We start from the raw sequence: 16467 nt of genomic DNA, 5'->3' as shown, positions 1-16467 counted from the left end.
GCTGGTAGGCCCGGTTAGCTTAGTCTGGCCGAGCCCGCCAGCTTCCTCGGGTGTCTTACACCCCTTTCCTTCTTCCCAACCCCCACTCCCAACCCCCTCCCCCTTCCTTTCCCTACCTTTTTTCCCTTCCCCTCCCCCCCTTTTTTACCGGTGTTGGGCTGTAAAGGGAGTGGGCCTCCATCATGTCAGCAGCACAGGTTGGCATGAGGAGGCACCATGCAGTGCGCCTCCTCTTAAAGGAGAAGGGAGGGAAAATAATGGAGTTATCCCGATTGGATTTCTCCAGAAAATTCCTCCAGAAAGAGCTCGGTTTCCATCCCGCGCAGGTAAACTGCATCTTAGCCCTTCCCTATGGGAAGGGCTTCGATGTCAGTTTTGCCAACGCCAGCTTCCTGCGGGAGTTCTGGGGCAACTCCAGAACTCCCTGAACACCCAGGGGTCCCTCACAGCCATGTTTGAGGTGACCAAGCTGACGGATAATAGCATTAAAACCGTTATTATCCGTATGTATAATGAAACCGTACAGCCGGAGGACGTTGCAGTATGGCTGGGCAGGTACTGCAACGTGAAGGGGCCCTTGGTCCAGGTGAAGGATCCCGATGGGATCTGGACAGGGGCCTGGAGGGTTACTGTCCAGCAGAGGGAGGACCCTGGGGGCTATGGTGGGTTGAAAGCCATCCCATCCACCATAGTCCTCGGAGAGAATAGAGGCCATGTTCACTACCAGGACCAGCCCAAGCTGTGCCGTAAGTGTGGTGAACATGGCCACCTGGCAGAGGCCTGTAAAAGGTCGTCTGCATGAAGTGCCGGGAGGTGGGCCACCGCTACGAGGAGTGCACGAACGGAAGGTCGTGCAACCTCTGTGGCGAGCGGTCCCACCTCATCCGCGGCTGCCCCTTCTCCTGGGCCAATAAGGTCAGGGCCGAAAGGAGGGAGAGGGAGACGGCGGCCGCGGACCGGACTTCTGAGCGCCAAGGGGAGGGAACGGCAGTTGCCGAGGAGGTGGTGGTGGAGCCGGTGGTGGTTGAGAATGTAGTGGTGGAGCCGGTGGTAGTGGAGGGCGCGGAAGGTGCAGTGGTGGAAAAAGTGGGAGGAGAGGACAACCCCCCCCCAATCCCCCTGCCCCAGATTAATGTGACCCCTGAAGGAGAAAGGGCCGAGAAAGACGGCCCCGGGAGAGATCTTGAGTGAGAACTCCCCAAGTGGGTCAGACAGTATGGAGACTGTGTCGGAAAGAGATATGGGAGAGGGGTGGAGATTCTGGAGGAACACCTCCCCCACGAAAAAGAAATGCGGAGGAGCTCTCCGACCCCGAACAAGGCGATGAGAAAAGGGCAAGGTGGAATGGGAGAGCTCCCAGGGGAGGAAGAACCCAGAACCTTCCCCCCAACTCCCCCAACACAATCTCCTTTTTAAGTCCGGTTTTAACCTCCTCTCCCTGCCATCCCCCGTTACCCGGCGGGAGAGAGGAAGTACCAGAAAAATAACCTCCTTTCAACTGTTTAAATGCCTTTTCATTTAGCACTGTTTTTACTCACCCTTTTATGGCTTTTAACATCACCACTATAAATGTGAGAAGTTTAAAAACAGAAATAAGAGCACAGTCGGTTTTATCCTTTTTAGAAAGGTTTAATTCAGATGTGTTTTTATTACAGGAGTGTGGTCTACCCTTTTTATCCTCTTATAGGAAATGGGAGGACAAGTGGCAGCATGGGCCCTCCATTTGGAGTGGCTCAAATTTTAATAAAAATGACGGTGTTGCCATTTTAATCAAGACCCCACATGTGGTGGTGAGGGGGGAGCACGGTGGTGGTAGGTGGGCGCGCTCTTTTAGCCAATTGTACTTTTATGGGGAGGGATTTTAACATGCTAAATGTGTATGGTTTTAACATCACCACTATAAATGTGAGAAGTATAAAAACAGAAATAAGAGCACAGTCGGTTTTATCCTTTTTAGAAAGGTTTAATTCAGATGTGTTTTTATTACAGGAGTGTGGTCTACCCTTTTTATCCTCTTATAGGAAATGGGAGGAGAAGTGGCAGCATGGGCCCTCCATTTGGAGTGGCTCAAATTTTAATAAAAATGACGGTGTTGCCATTTTAATCAAGACCCCACATGTGGTGGTGAGGGGGAGCACGGTGGTGGTAGGTGGGCGCGCTCTTTTAGCCAATTGTACTTTTATGGGGAGGGATTTTAACATGCTAAATGTGTATGGTTTTAACGATAAACATGACCGGTGCGCACTTTTAGAAGACTTGCAGTCCCACATGCTAGGGAGGGATCCTCTAGTGGTGGGTGGGGATTTTAATTGTGTTTTAAATAGAGCAGACAGGAGAGGGGCGGGAGAGGATTTTAAGGTAGATAGGTCAAGTGTTTTATTGCAAGGGCTGTGCAGGGATTTTAAACTGACTGACTGTTTTAAAACCCTGCATCCAAGAGAGGAGGGCTTCACCTGGACCAGTGGTGACGGCACCAGAGCCTCTCGCATTGACTATCTGTTTACCCGGGACTGCCCCCCAACTGATGCTAGAATAACCCCTGCCTTTTTCTCAGATCACGTAATGCTGACGTGCACCCTTTCACTAACTTCGGGTGTGACTGTGGGAAGAGGGCCCTGGAAATTGAACTGTTCCCTTTTAGAAGATGATAGAGTAGTTAGCCAGTACAGGGAGCAGTTCAGCCAGTGGCAGACGCTACAGGACTTCTTTGACACACGAGCACAATGGTGGGAAATGGTGAAGGGTAGGACGAGGACTTTCTTTAGAGAGATAGGAAAGAAGAAAAGCAAAGAAAAGATAGACGCATGGTGGGACTGCAAAAGCGACTGGAAAGATATTTTAACCTTGGCCAACAGGGCTTTGATTTTAACTATGAAATTAAAGAAGTAAAAAAGGAAATGGCACTTTTAGCTGAACAGAAAAGTAAGGGGGTTATTTTAAGAAGTAAGGAGAGGGAATTAGAAGAGGGGGAGAAGTGTACAAGGTACTTTTTTAAGAAAATAGTTAGTAAGGGTAGGACAATGACAGGTTTAAAAAATAAAGATGGGTTTTTAAAAACAGACACAGAGGGAATGAAAGAAGTAGTCGAGGATTTTTATGGGGAACTGTTTGGGGAAAAAGTTGTATGTGAGGAAACCATGGGGGACGTTTTAACATACATTGACAAGATTTTACCCAACACAGACGACCTGACAAAAGACTTGACGAGGACAGAAATTGACCAAGGACTGAAACATTTTAAGAGGGGTAAATCACCGGGGAGGACGGCCTCCCTTTGGAGTTTTATCTGACCTTTTGGGATGTTTTAGCCGATGAACTTCTGACTGTTTTTACTGACTTTGAATACCTCGACAGACTACCTGACAGTTTTAGAGTGGGGATCGTGACTCTTTTATATAAGAAAAATGACAGGACGGACCTGAAGAACTGGAGACCGATAACCCTTTTAAATTTTGATTGTAAACTTTTACCAAGGTTTTAACACTCAGAATGTCTTCTGTCTTAGGGGAGGTGATCCACCCGGATCAAACCTGTGCCATTCCCGGAAGGAAGATCACGGACAGCCTGATACTGATCCGAGATGCCATCTGTTATGCGAGAGACAGAAACATGCGGCTTGTAGTCCTAAATTTAGATTTTGAAAAAGCCTTTGATCGGGTCTCGCACCAGTACCTCTTTAACCTGTTGGGTCTAGGGGGCAGCATTTGCACGTCTGGATAAAAAAAATGTACCCGATTTAATCTGGTTACTAATCCTACCCAGTAACTAGAATATGCATATACTTATTATATATGGATAGAAAACACTCTAAAGTTTCCAAAACTGTTTGAATGGTGTCTGTGAGTATAACAGAACTCATTTGGCAGGCAAAACCCTGAGACATTTTCTGACAGGAAGTGGATACCTGATGTGTTGTATTGACTTTAAACCTCTCCCATTGAAAAACACAGGGGTTTAGGAATATTTTGGCACTTCCTATTGCTTCCACTAGATGTCACCAGCCTTTACAAAGTGTTTTGAGTCTTCTGGAGGGAGATCTGACCGAACAAGAGCCATGGAACGGTGATGTCCCATTAGACACCTGGCGCGCTACTTCATGTTGGGTACCCTCGTTCCAATACGTTATAAAAGGCTATGCATTCGTCCACCTTGAATATTATTCATGTTCTGGTTAAAAAGGCCCTAATGATTTATGCTATACAACGTTTGACATGTTTGAACGAACGGAAATATATTTTTCCCCTCGTTCATGACGAGAAGTCCGGCTGGCTTACATCATGTGCTAACGAGACGGAGATTTTTGGACATAAATGATGAGCTTTTTTGAACAAAACTACATTCGTTATGGACCTGTGATACCTGGAAGTGACATCTGATGAAGAGAATCAAAGGTAATGGATTATTTACATAGTATTTTCGATTTTAGATCTCCCCAACATGACGTCTAGTCTGTATCGCGAACGCGTATTTTTCTGGGCACAGTGCTCAGATTATTGCAAAGTGTGATTTCCCAGTAAGGTTATTTTTAAATCTGGCAAGTTGATTGCGTTCAAAAGATGTAAATCTATAATTCTTTAAATGACAATATAATATTTTACCAATGTTTTCTAATTTTAATTATTTAATTTGTGACGCTGACTTGACTGCCGGTTATTGGAGGGAAACGATTTCCTCAACATCAATGCCATAGTAAAACGCTGTTTTTGGATATAAATATCAACTTGATAGAACTAAAAATGCATGCATTGTCTAACATAATGTCCTAGGAGTGTCATCTGATGGAGATTGTAAAAGGTTAGTGTATCATTTTAGCTGGTTTTATGGTTTTGGTGACCCTGTCTTTGACTTGACAAAACATTACACACAACTCTTGTAAATGTACTGTCCTAACATACTCTAAATTTATGCTTTCGCCGTAAAACCTTTTTGAAATCGTAAAACGTGGTTAGATTAAGGAGATGTTTATCTTTCAAATGGTGTAACATAGTTGTATTTTTGAAAAATTTGAATTTTGACATTTATTTGGATTCAAATTTGCCGCTCTTGAAATGCACCTGCTGTTGATGGAGTGCACCACAGGTGGCACGCTAGCGTCCCACCTAGCCCCAAGAGGTTAAGGTACTGCAAAAATGGGTTTCCCGGACAGGTTTTTAGCTTGGGTGGGACTGCTGTACGGGGATATCACCAGCAAAATCCTTGTAAATGGGCATCTGTCAAAAGCAGTGGGAGTACACTGCGGCGTCCGTCAGGGCTGTCCGTTATCTCCCCTTCTGTTTGTGGCCGGCATTGAACCACTGGCACAGGTCTTGAGAAGGGACCAACGGATCAGTGGGGTGGGTATCCCGGGAGTGGGGGGATGACCGCCAAGTGCGTATTTTACATGGACGACGTCAACATTTTATGCACCGACCTTTTATCCGTCGACAGGACCCTGGACAGGACTGACTGGTACGGACGAGCCTCTGGGGCGAGACTGAACAGAGACAAGACAGAGGCCCAATTTTTCGGACCGTGGGCAGACCCAGACTTGACCAGACTACCACTGACTGTGAAGACGACGGACATAAGGGTACTCGGGGTAAAGTTTGACAAGGAGGGAGGAGGGAGAGGTAATTGGAGTGGGATCCTGGGGACAGTAAGACAGAGACTGGGATTTTGGGGACTACGACAGCTGACTTTTGAGGGCAAGGTTTTAATCATTAAAGCAGTGATTTTACCTGTGCTTTTATTAATCAGTTCTGTTTTTATCCCCCTTAGGAGAATTCTCTTAGCCCTGGAGCGGATGCTGTTTTACTTCTTGTGGGGGAGCAAGTGGGAGAGGCTGAGGAGGGAGGTGGTCAAGAGGCCCAGGTCCAAGGGGGGGAAAGGCTTGCCTGACCTCTACTTGTTCCTGGGCAGCCGCTACATAGCGTTACATCTTACTCTTGCCACCTCCCCGGCCACCAATAAGACCCAGGCCCTCGCAAGGTTCTGGCTGGGATCTTACCTCAGGTCTCTGAGGCTGATCCCAGTCGACCTGCGAGCCCCAGTCTCTTTCCTGCTTCCCACACACTACGCCCAGCTCCAGAAGTTTTTAAGACATTTTAAATTGGAAAAAGAAGCAGTCACAGTTTTAACTAAACATCGCTCTCTTCTCTCTCTTGTGCAGGATCGGGAACCAGTGTGTCCAGTGCGTGGGCTTGCTATAGGCGAGCCCACAACGGTTTGGCGTAATGTGGCTCATCCTGCTCTCCTGAACCAGCACCGGGACCTGTCCTGGATGGTCGCCCATGAGATCCTCCCGGTCAGGGCCGTCATGCACTCCCGGGGCATGGCGAGGACATCCGCGTGCCCCCGACCAGGCTGTGGCCAAGAGGAGTCGGTGAGGCACTTGCTCTGGGAGTGCAGAGCCGCCAGGGACCTGTGGAAGGAAGTAGGCCCCCTGATCTCCCCGTGTCTGCCAGCAGGGGAGGACCTAACGCCCCAGCTCGTGCTGTATGGGGTGGGCCGAAGGCCTATTCCATCAAAGGCCTTCACCAAGCTCTGGCCCACCCTCACGTGTTTGAAGGCAGCACTGTGGTCCTCCCGCAACCTGCTGGTAGCGAAACAGGTCAACACCACCCCCCAGGCAGTGGCCATGGTAGCCACAGAAGCCCTGGGGTGGTACAGAAGGAAGGGGGCCTCGACCCCAGGCGAAGGGTCCCCCACAACACCCAAGGTCCCTGCGGCCACGGCCTGACAGCGCTGCGGCGCCTAGGGCGATGCACCTAGGGGAGGCATCTCCTCTGGGCCCCGAAGGACGGGACGGTGATTGATTCGGAAGAGCAGGAGGAGGCAAGTTTGATAAGGACTCACCCCGCTCCTGTACAGAGGACGGAAGACAGCTTTTTAACAAGTGACTTTTTAAATACATTTTTTATGTCTTAAAAATGTTTGTCCTTTTTGAATCATTTGTACACATTTTAAATGGCCTTTACAGATTGATGTTTTATACAACGAAAAGTACTTTTATTAATGGTTGTTTTTATTGGTGTAAACAACATGTACTTTTTAACAATTTCAAATATGTAACTCAAATGTGTATAAATGATGTAAAAATATAAATATGAGCTGTTTTTAAAGGAACTGTGACAATAAAACTTTTCCAAAAGAAAAAATCTGTTCTTATCAGTTTAATATCTGATACGTCCCCCATCGGGGGACTACATATTAAATGGATTTTTCGAACAGGGAGTCGGAAATGGGGCTTGCTCCGTCCGCTCCACGCATCGACCCGGTATTGCAGTACCTCCGGGAACGGTGCAACACTTTTCTCCCATTGTCAAGGAAAAAGAAATACACCAAGCTATGTAAAACAGCTAGCAGAAGAAGAGAAGGAATGAAAAAAGAAGAATCATCCAAACTGAAACAAGTGCGAAGCCCCCTTCATGGGGGTCCCCCGTTTTCCCGCCATTTTACTTAAAAAAACCAAAAAACAAAAAAATACATTGGCCAGGAGTGTGTGTGTGTGTGTGTTTTTGAGCCCCCCCCAAAAAATACAATCACTTCACCAGGATTGTGTGTGTGTGTGTGTGTGTGTGTGTGTTTTTGAGCCCCCCCCAAAAAATACAATCACTTCACCAGGATTGTGTGTGTGTGTGTGTGTGTGTGTGTGTGTGTGTGTGTGTGTGTGTGTGTGTGTGTGTGTGTGTGTGTGTGTGTGTGTGTTTTGAGCCCCCCAAAAATACAATCACTTCACCAGGATTGTGTGTGTGTGTGTTTTTGAGCCCCCCCCAAAAATACAATCACTTCACCAGGATTGTCTATCTGTCTGTCTGTCTTTCTGTCTGTCTGTCTGTGACTTTTTACCCACAGCCCTCAAAAACTTGGAAGAGTGGGTTCGGGGACCACCCGCGGGGACCCGGCCTAGAGTGCACCGTGTGTGTCTCGGGCCCCGACCTCTGACTTCCATACGACTCTGGTTTCTCTTCATTACGCACAAGCCTTTCGCCTTTTACTAAAGACTTCCGTGGAGAGGAACACTTACGAGTTCAACGTATTTTTGGAAGGGCTTTGTTTCTGGCAGAGCCCGGTATCTTGTTTCAAGAGAAATTGACAGAGATGACGCCGAGACTTTTTGCTCAGGCGTTTGACTTGAAGCCGGCTGACCGACCGGCGTATTTTTTCCACTCAAAGTAGTCGCTCGGGCAATTGAGTTCAAGCCCGACGATGACTGGTGTATTTGCCGGGCATTGAACAAATAGTCGCACTAGGATTAAAGAGCTAGTGACCTAACGACGCATTAGCGACTTTTTAAAAAAACACACCCGCCTGTCACCAGGGAAGCGTTGGGTGAGGAGGAGCCAACTTTTGCCAAACCGATGAGGTCTGCCGAGGCCCCGGGGACCGGGCGGGTGCAGGGGTCAATTTGTGGGTTATCGCTTCTCGGCCTTTTGGCTCAGATCAAGCTTGGTACCGAGGTGCCCCAAAGCCCGCTGAGCCAAAAGGTCGAAGGAAGGCAGGAGGGAGGAAATTTTGTTGTTTTCAGTAATCGGTACTTTTCAGTTTTCCGGTTTCTTTTTTCCATTGGCTTCTTTGTTAAGAGAGCTTTTTTTTGGCAAGATGGCGCAAAACACACCAAACAGGTCGGTTCCTGGGAGCGGGTTAGCAAATACCGTTAGATTTGCATGGAAAAACAAGGAGATGGAGCCTTTCGGAAGAGAGACGTTCGGGAGAACCATCCTGATGGGCATCCTGAAACTAGCCGTTAAAGATGTTCTCTGCCTCCAAGGTAACCCGAATGAGAAAGCCTACGACGTAACATTCTACACGGAGGATAAACATGAAGAAATCATGAAGAAGGTGAAGGCGGTGGAAGTTACGAGGCCCATGTGCAACTATGAGGTTACAAGTTTGGCTAAAAATAATTTCAGGGTGGTGACTGTAAATATTTACAATCCACATGTCAAGGACGAGGAAGTGAGAGCCTTTCTGGGGCGGTATATGAACAATGTCTCCTCAGCGAGGCTTCTCAGGGACTCCCTGGGCTTTTGGAATGGGAGAAGAGGTTTCCAAGGATTGCTCAGGGAGGACCCAAAGGGGTTGGGTGGCTACCTCCATCCTCCAGCTATGTTCTCCCTGGGGGCTGACAGGGGGACGTTATATTATGCCCGTCAGCCTCCTTTTTGCAGGCGTTGTATGGCCTACGGCCATATCCTGGCCTCGTGCAGCACAAGAAGATGTCGATTCTGCGGATCAAGTGAGCACGAGGCTAAGGAATCTGACGAGCCTAAGGCGTGCCACGGGTGTGGCTCGTCAGCACACCTGTGGCGGGACTGCCCGGCTCGTCAGAGGTCATACGCGTCTGCAGCCGGGGGGGAGCGAGAGCGGCGGATGGGGAAGAAGAGGAGGAGGCACAGACACAAGCTCGGGCCCAGAGGGAACAGCTGCTCGGAAGGAGGAGGATCCGAAAGCAGCAGTGGGAGGAGAGGAGGACAGGAGTGCGACGGAAGCAGCAGAGCTGGAAGAAGAGGAGGGGAAAGACGCAGAAGGAGGCAAGGGAGCGGGGGATACAGAAACGGCAAAAACGGAAGGAGAGGGGACTGAGAAGGAGTTGGTAACAGGACCCGAACGACATGAAGGAGAGGAGGAGGGGGAGATGGAGCAAAGGAGTGGGGAGACAGCCTTATGTCGAGCGCCTTGGTGGAAGAAATGAGGGGGATGGTGGAGGAGCTGGCGGGGAGGGGGAAGAGCTTTCGCCTTCGCCGCACACACCGAAGAAAAGAGGAAAGACGAGGGGGAGCCCAACGGTCAGAAAGAGGGAGAGTGGTGGGGGGGGGAGGGGGTGGCCAAGAGGGTGATGGAGGACAAGGGAGGTGGAGCGGCAAAAACCTCTGTGTGCTCGCTGGTTTCCCAAACCCCTCAACTGATGGTGGAGCTGGACCCCCCAAGCGTGGCTCAGGGTTGGTCATCTGGGGGAGGATCGCAGTCCCTGTTTGGGGACACGGGGTCCCTTGTTCTCTGCCCAGCCAGCTATGGAGCAGGGGAAATGGAGGAGGTGGGTGGTCAGCCCAGGATGCAGGGCACTCGGGAGCCTAACACCATTCCTGCATCCTGGGTTGGACAGATGGAGGAAGACGGGGGGACGTTGGGAGGAGAGATGACGTCCCTGCCGGTGGAGAGGGAGCAGGGGAGCATCGGGTGAGCCTCCTGTTTTTATTTTCTTTGTGGGTTTAGTAGATGGGTGATGGTTATGGATTTTATTTAATAATTTTCGTGTTATGGAGCCATCTATTATTTTTGTTAGTTTAAATGTGAGGGGTTTGAGGGATTCTGTTAAGAGGAGGGCGGTGTTTAGTTATTTGGAGGGTGTGGGTTTTGATTTCTGTTTTTTACAGGAGGTTCACCTGAGGGATGGAGGGGATGTTGATAGGTTTAAGAGGGAGTGGGATAAGGGGGAATCAGTTTGGGGTATAGGCGGGGTACATTCGACAGGGGTAGGAATTTTGTGTGGGCACAGGGAGGTAAAGGTGGAGGGATCATTTGTGGTTATGCAGGGGAGGGTTTTGGGGGTGGATGTCACGCTAAGGGATTGTAGGTTTAGATTAGTGGGGGTGTACGGGCCACAGGTGGCGGCAGACAGGAGGGAGATGGTGGACTGTCTGGCGCCCCTGTGTGTCACAAATAGGCACTTGGTGATAGGAGGGGATTTTAATATAGATTTAGGATTAGTGGGGATAGCAGTGCAGGCGCCATCACCGGACTAATGGCTTGCCATGGTCTGGTTGATGGAGGCCTGCACACTACTCCGACAATGGCTGGTCCCACATGGCGCAACTCCAGGGGGGTTGCGCGGAGGCTCGACTACATTTTCCTATCTAGGTCTTTGGGTCGGTTGTCTGGGCGGCTGTTGCCTGTGTTCTTTTCAGACCACGACGGGGTGCTCCTGCAGGTGGGGTCGCCAGTCTGCCTCTTCGGTAGGGGGGTACTGGAAATTAGATCGGGATGTGCTGGAGGAGCAAGCTTCGTTGACACCTTTTTGGTTTCTTTCGGGGGCTTGAAGGCCTCCGGTCCATGTGCGAGGGGTGTTAGAGTGGTGGGATTTAGTTAAGGTAAGGATTAGGGCTTTTATAATAGGATATTGTAAGAGGAAAAAAAGGGAGGAAAGGAGGGAGGTGGATCGTATCCAAAGGTTGCTCGAACTCGAGTACGAGGCAGGCAACCTCGGCGGGTCGATTGACTGGGAGAGATCCACTGACCTGAAGGCGCAGCTCAGGGAGCTGCAGGAGCGGAAGGCTTGAGCTTTCCTGGAGCGTGCGCATAATGGCTTTCTAGAACATAATGAGACTTGTTCCGCTATGTTCTTTAACCTGTTAGGGCTAGGGGGCAGCATTGACACGGCTGGATAAAAAACATACCCGATTTAATCTGGTTACCACTCCTACTCAGTAACTAGAATATGCATATACTTATTACATATGGATAGAAAACACCCTAAATTTTCTAAAACTGTTTGAATGGTGTCTGTGAGTATAACAGAACTCAAATGGCAGGTCAAAACCTGAGAGATTCCTTTACAGGAAGTGGCCTGTCTGACCATTTCTGGAACTTCTTTGCCATCTCTATCATTTACTAAGGATCTCTGCTCTAACGTGACACTTCCCACGTCGTCCATAGGCTCTCATAGCCCGGGAAAAAAGAGAATGTCGTCATTCCAGCCCCAGGCTGAAACACATTATCGCCTTTCTCAAGTGGCCCATCAAGAGACACTAGCTTATGCGCGTGACCCCGACCGCCCCCGCCTTTGGGATTTTTTTCCTCTGTTTGCCGAAAAGGAGATTCCCTGTCGGAATTTTACCGCTTTTCTACGAGAAAAATGACGTAAAAATTGATTTTAAACAGCGGTTGACATGCTTCGACGTACGGCAATTGAATACTTTGAATTTTATTGTCAGGAATTGCGCCAAGCGCGACACTTCTTTACTATTTCGGATAGTGTCTGGAACGCACGAACAAAACGCCGCTATTCGGATATAACGATGGATTATTTTGGACCAAACCAACATTTGTTATTGAAGTAGACGTCCTGGGTGTGCATTCTGACGAAGACAACAAAAGGTAATGACATTTTTATAATAGTAAATATGATTATGGTGAGTGCTAAACTTGCCGGATGTCTAAATAGCGAGCCCGTGATGCCTGGGCTATATACTTAGAATATTGCAAAATGTGCTTTCACCAAAAGCTATTTTAAAATCGGACATATCGAGTGCATAGAGGAGGTCTGTATCTATAATTCTTAAAATAATTGTTATGCTTTTTGTGAACGTTTATCGTGAGTAATTTAGTAAAATGTTAGCGAATTCCCCGTAAGTTTGCGGGGGGTATGCTAGTTCTGAACGTCACATGCTAATGTAAAAAGCTGGTTTTTGATATAAATATGAACTTGATTGAACAAAACATGCATGTATTGTATAACATAATGTCCTAGGGTTGTCATCTGATGAAGATCATCAAAGGTGAGTGCTGCATTTAGCTGTCTTCTGGGTTTTGGTGACATTATATGCTGGCTTGAAAAATGGGTGTCTGATTATTTCTGGCTTGGTACTCTGCTGACATAATCTAATGTTTTGCTTTCGTTGTAAAGCCTTTTTGAAATCGGACAGTGTGGTTAGATTAACGAGAGTCTTATCTTTAAATGGCTGTAAAATAGTCATATGTTTGAGAAATTGAAGTAATAGGATTTTGAAGATTTTGAAAATCGCGCCACAGGCTGGCAGTGGATGTTACGTAGGTGGGACGAATTCGTCCCGCCGGTCCCATAGAGGTTAAGTCGGTTAGGGGCAGACAGAGTAGGAAGATAATGCATGGGGTGAGGAAAGAAGATGATAGCATAGTTAGAAAACCGGAGGAAATGGTCAGGGTGACAACTGATCATTTCCGAGGTTTATTTAAAGAGAGGGTAATAGATGTAGAGCAGGGAAATGTGTTTTTAGAACACTTGTCCCGGCGATTGCCGGAGGACATTAGAGATGCGATGGAGGCTCAGATCTCCCTCGAGGAGGTTGAGAGCGCTCTCAGGAGGATGGGAAAAGGGAAGGTGCCTGGGATGGATGGGCTGCCGGCCGAGTTTTACCTCAAGTTTTGGGGTGTACTTGGACCAGTGGTTCTCGAAGTCTTGAAGGCCATCCTTGAGACGGGGGTCCCGGGGGATCAATGGCGGTCGGTGTGCTGTCACTTCTTTATAAGAAGGGGGAAGCAACTGACCTTGGCAACTGGCGGCCGTTGACCATGCTGTGCGTAGATTACAAGCTACTTGCAAAGGTTTTAGCGGACCGGTTACGCACAGCCCATCCCTACGTCGTCCATGAGGATCAGACGTGCGGGGTAGAGGGTCGCTCGATCAGATGGAACCTACAGTTGATCAGGGACTCCATCGCTTGGGTAGAAGATAGGGGCTGCCTTTAATGGTAGCAGCGCTAGATCAGGCGAAAGCCTTTGATCGCGTGAATAGATCCTTTCTATTCAGGGTGTTAGGTAGATTAGGATTTGGGGAGAAGTTTATAGGATGGATCCGTACATTATATGTCGGAGCAGGGTGCCGAGTTAGTGTAAACAGTCACTTAGGTGACGTTTTTGACCTCTCGTCTGGGGTCAGGCAGGGATGCCCGCTCTCGGCACTCCTTTTCGTTCTGTACATGGAGCCTCTGGGGGCTGCCATTAGGGCAGACACAGGGGTGGAAGGCTTGCTGATTCCTGGAAGTGGCGGTCTCCGTGTAAAGTTGACCCAGTACGCCGACGACACCTCCTTGCTGCTTTGCAAGGACTCGTGCCTGATGAGGTCCCTTGCCATCAGTGGGGATTTCACCCGAGCGTCGGGGGCGGTTCTTAACCATGCGAAGTCTTCCGTTAAGTTTTTCGGAAGATGGAGTGGTAGGACGGATGTGCCCGGAGGGTTATCTCTCTGTAACGGGGCCCTGAGGATACTCGGGGTCCATTTTGAGACCTCCGGCTCAGCGACGCTGAACTGGAACATGGGCATCGCAGTGGTACAGAAGAAGCTAGCAATGTGGAGGGCTAGGTCGTTGTCCTTTTTAGGCAAGGTCCTGGTTCTCAAGGTGGATGTATTGCCATCTCTATTGTACTTGGCGTACATCTACCCATTGCCGGCTTGTCTGAGGAGGCATCTAGTGAGGCTGGTGTTTCAGTTCATGTGGGGTGGCAGGTACGAGTGGGTCGCCAGGGCACGCATGATCTGTCCCATCGGGGAGGGAGGTAGGGGGTACCACATCTCCCCCTCAAGCTGGACGCAATTTTTGTTTCCTTTCTGTTGACGGAGCTTGCTCAGCCAGTACTACACCCGTCCGGTTACCTCCTGCGGGTGTTCTTCTCGTATCAGGCGAGAAGCGTAATGGTGTGGTCTAACACGGGTCCTCGGGCGGAACAGCTGCCGTGGCACTTTGGTCATGCGGCCAAGTGGCTGCGTGCACACCCCGAGGTTGAAGTTGCCCGAGTAGGTTTAGACCACAGGCACCTGTACGAGGAGGTCAGACGGGCAGTAAGTCCGGCACCTGTAGTGGGCATCCCAGCGGTGGTCTGGGAGGGAGTGCAGGCGCGGGGTCTAGACAACAGGCTCAAGGACCTGAATTGGTTGAGCCTCCACAAGTGTTTGCCGGTACGCTCCACCATGTACCGGCATAGCTTGGCGCGATCCCCCACCTGCCCAAGGCTTTCTTGTGGCAGGGAGGAGACTGTGCGCCATGTCTTTTGGGACTGTGCCATTGCCGGAGTAGTGTGGGCAAAGGCACGGGTGTTGTTAGGAAGGGTTAGAGGGGATTTTGTTTTGACTTGGGCTAGGCTAGAGAGAGGTGTAGGGAGAGCGAGGGGGACGGATAGGGATAGGTTTCTGCTCTGGCTTCTCATGAGCCTCTTTAAGCGGGGGCTGTGGGAAGCCAGGCAGAACATGGTTAAGACAGGGAAAGATTGGGGGGTGGAAGGAATAGTGAGGAGGGTGGAAGGAGATTTGAGAGGGAGGATGAAGAGGGAGGAGAGGAAGTGGGGGCAGCATGCTGCCCGGGAGAGATGGAAGGGGGGATTAGGGCTGGGGTTATTTTAGATTAGGGACGGGAAGATAGGGAAAGTTAGTGTTTAGGATGACGGGGAGGGATGATGCTCCCCTGAGTTTTTGTTTTGGGTTTTCGTTTGGTTTTTGAATTAAAAATGCCATTATTATTTGTGTTTGGATGGAATATATGAGTTTGTATTGTTTTGTATTGTATGAATGGCATTGAATGTAATAAATTATTAAAAAAAAAAAAAAAAAATCTGTTCTTATCAGTTTAATATCTGATACGTCCCCCATCGGGGGACTACATATTAAATGGATTTTTCGAACAGGGAGTCGGAAATGGGGCTTGCTCCGTCCGCTCCACGCATCGACCCGGTATTGCAGTACCTCCGGGAACGGTGCAACACTTTTCTCCCATTGTCAAGGAAAAAGAAATACACCAAGCTATGTAAAACAGCTAGCAGAAGAAGAGAAGGAATGAAAAAAGAAGAATCATCCAAACTGAAACAAGTGCGAAGCCCCCTTCATGGGGGTCCCCCGTTTTCCCGCCATTTTACTTAAAAAAAATAAATAACATTGGCCAGGAGTGTGTGTGTGTGTGTGTGTGTGTTTTTGAGCCCCCCCCAAAAAATACAATCACTTCACCAGGATTGTGTGTGTGTGTGTGTGTGTGTGTGTGTTTTTGAGCCCCCCCAAAAATACAATCACTTCACCAGGATTGTGTGTGTGTGTGTGTGTGTTTTGAGCCCCCCCAAAAATACAATCACTTCACCAGGATTGTCTATCTGTCTGTCTGTCTGTCTGTCTGTCTGTCTGTCTGTCTGTGACTTTTTACCCACAGCCCTCGAAAACTTGGAAGAGTGGGTTCGGGGACCACCCGCGGGGACCCGGCCTAGAGTGCACCGTGTGTGTCTCGGGCCCCGACCTCTGACTTCCATACGACTCTGGTTTCTCTTCATTACGCACAAGCCTTTCGCCTTTTACTAAAGACTTCCGTGGAGAGGAACACTTACGAGTTCAACGTATTTTTGGAAGGGCTTTGCTTCTGGCAGAGCCCGGTATCTTGTTTCAAGAGAAATTGACAGAGATGACGCCGAGACTTTTTGCTCAGGCGTTTGACTTGAAGCCGGCTGACCGACCTGCGTATTTTTTCCACTCAAAGTAGTCGCTCGGACAATTGAGTTCAAGCCCGACGATGACTGGTGTATTTGCCGGGCATTGAACAAATAGTCGCACTAGGATTAAAGAGCTAGTGACCTAACGACGCATTAGCGACTTTTAAAAAAAAACACACCCGCCTGTCACCAGGGAAGCGTTGGGTGAGGAGGAGCCAACTTTTGCCAAACCGATGAGGTCTGCCGAGGCCCCGGGGCCCGGGCGGGTGCAGGGGTCAATTTGTGGTTTATCGCTTCTCGGCCTTCCGGCTAAGATCAAGCTTGGTA

General features: G+C 49.0%; 2 non-coding genes and 3 pseudogenes across 2 annotated transcripts; all 5 read left to right on the top strand.

Annotated features, from left to right (window-relative positions):
- Positions 1–5129: 5129 nt before the first annotated feature.
- Positions 5130–6796, top strand: LOC123736323 (uncharacterized; annotated as a pseudogene).
- A 318-nt stretch (positions 6797–7114) lies between these two features.
- On the top strand, positions 7115–7289 carry LOC123736336 (uncharacterized; annotated as a pseudogene).
- Positions 7290–7931: 642 nt separating this feature from the next.
- On the top strand, positions 7932–8048 carry LOC123736329 (U5 spliceosomal RNA). Its single transcript, XR_006766058.1, has one exon. It is a non-coding gene; the product is annotated as a U5 spliceosomal RNA (small nuclear RNA).
- Positions 8049–15253: 7205 nt separating this feature from the next.
- Positions 15254–15434, top strand: LOC123736338 (uncharacterized; annotated as a pseudogene).
- A 530-nt stretch (positions 15435–15964) lies between these two features.
- LOC123736334 (U5 spliceosomal RNA) lies at positions 15965–16081 on the top strand. Its single transcript, XR_006766063.1, has one exon. It is a non-coding gene; the product is annotated as a U5 spliceosomal RNA (small nuclear RNA).
- Positions 16082–16467: the final 386 nt, after the last annotated feature.

The sequence above is a fragment of the Salmo salar genome, unplaced genomic scaffold, assembly GCF_905237065.1.
Source record: "Salmo salar unplaced genomic scaffold, Ssal_v3.1, whole genome shotgun sequence".
Taxonomy (NCBI): Eukaryota; Metazoa; Chordata; class Actinopteri; order Salmoniformes; family Salmonidae; genus Salmo; species Salmo salar.
Note: the sequence above shows the minus strand (reverse complement) of the source record. Positions and strands in the feature narration are given on the sequence as shown.